Below are 1,885 nucleotides of genomic sequence, written 5' to 3'. Positions count from 1 at the left end.
AGGCACCTGGTATAAGGTGAGCTACCAGAGGTTTGCTCACATCCTTGGATTTTCTGATGGCGATATTTCTGGGGACAAGATTAAGATTCATGACTTACGTCCTCTCACCAAGGATGAAGCCAGTGATCTTCATATCTCTGAGACTGATAAATATTGGGAGTCAACCAAACTGCATAAGTTCTACAGATACATTAACTCTCTCTGCAGAATGACTCTCATTCCAAAAGGAGGTAACCAAATGAATATCCTAGGAGAGAGCAAGGTCTTGCTCTCACGTGTTAAACCCATGATGAAAGATAAGAGAATGTCATCATACCGGTCCTTTGAGATCTTCTTCAGAAAGCAAACTTAGCTGATCAAAAGCATCTTCCAAAAGTCGACTTCTTATTTTGAACCGCTGTCTTGTCAATGCAGAATGTGATGTTGATTGTCTAGAACACGTTAATTGGGACTGCTCGCAGAAAGTGAAAAAAAGTTCAAGACATTGTTTTAGAAGATGTATCAATCTTATTTGGGAATATCTCAGCTCACAAAAGTTTAATGATTGCAAATTGGTCAACATTCATACATGCTTCTCAAAAAAATAGAAGAACACTGCAGAGCTTTAGGCTATAAGTGAATTTATGCCACACATTCGTGGAGCAAAAAAATCCTACATCATTGAACCAAAAGAAAATATTCAACAGCAACATGTGTAAGGTGTTTTTTATTTTGTGCTATCCCAGATGTTTTTTCCTCAATCCTCACAAATGGTACGGAGTTTACTCTTGAATTTTACTATCAGTGCATTCTTTTCGCCACTTTATTTAAGCTGCCAGCTGTGGTTTTCAAGCAATTTGTACTATTTGAACCAGTACGCATTTGTCTTATTCAGCACTAATTACACAATAGATTAGCAATAGCTTACAGTGAATATTTTGACTCGACTGGTAAATGGAGCCAAAAAGGAGCAAGCTTTATGATCTCTGATGCTCGAGTATTACCAAGTATTGCCTGAAAAACATATGCATAGTCATAGATGATAAAAGACATTTCAATTAATCCAAAAAAGCATAGACATCCATACTTGAGAAACAGAATTTTCGCTCGTAGCTTCTTGAGAATAGAAATCACTTGCAACAGTGAATGGTAGTCGGCTGTTCCAGTCTTGCAACTGCAATGTGGTTGCACTTAAATTAACCTAATGAACTATATCTGATAATTAAATAATATACATAGTAATATATCGAGTAGTTGCATGTTGTACTCAGAACAGACATAAAACAACAATAGTCAACAGAAAGTCAGAAACCACTCGCAGAAAGATAGCATTCATATGAATAAACAAGAAATGACTGAAACAAATAAGACTAATGCTCAAATATTAGTCTGGTAACTGAACCATCATTGGACCCTGGATAAAGCTATACAAATTCAGGGCACAACATCAGGTTCATGATGTTTTTCCGGTAAAGCGACAGCCGACCATGTGTGCACTACCCAAAGAAACACCAGTAGTCCAGTATGCATACAGTATCATTGGCATTTTCTCAATAATCAACAAATAAGTATGATATGAAGTCCTTACAACAAAAAAGAAACACAACCTGCCCAAAATCAGAATTCAAAGAAAACAAAGAAATAATAACATGATATCAAGACAAGATTATCAACCTGTGTGAGAAGTTCAGATAACCCAACCCTAGCTCTAGTCTTGACATTCTCCACTGACAACTTTTTAAGGCCTGAAGGGTTGGGTGACACTTTCTGAGTAGAAGAGGATGGAATAACCCACAGAAGTTGCCATAATGCCCGCAGATTGATATAGTACTCCATTGAAACCAACAACAAACACTCAATATTATAGGACAGAAAATCACAGTTGAAAAATAGTTATGATGTATGC

The 1,885-nt window shown here is 36.8% G+C and overlaps 1 long non-coding RNA gene across 1 annotated transcript; it reads right to left on the bottom strand.

The window, feature by feature from the left end:
• Positions 1–392: 392 nt before the first annotated feature.
• Positions 393–1,002, bottom strand: LOC103635666 (uncharacterized). Its single transcript, XR_557544.2, has 2 exons — positions 908–1,002; positions 393–451 (listed from the first exon to the last, which is right to left on the bottom strand). It is a non-coding gene; the product is annotated as an uncharacterized lncRNA (long non-coding RNA).
• Positions 1,003–1,885: the final 883 nt, after the last annotated feature.

The sequence above is a fragment of the Zea mays genome, chromosome 8, assembly GCF_902167145.1.
Source record: "Zea mays cultivar B73 chromosome 8, Zm-B73-REFERENCE-NAM-5.0, whole genome shotgun sequence".
NCBI lineage: Eukaryota > Viridiplantae > Streptophyta > Magnoliopsida > Poales > Poaceae > Zea > Zea mays.
The sequence above is the reverse complement of the archived record's forward strand: the minus strand, read 5'-3'. Positions and strand labels throughout refer to the sequence as shown.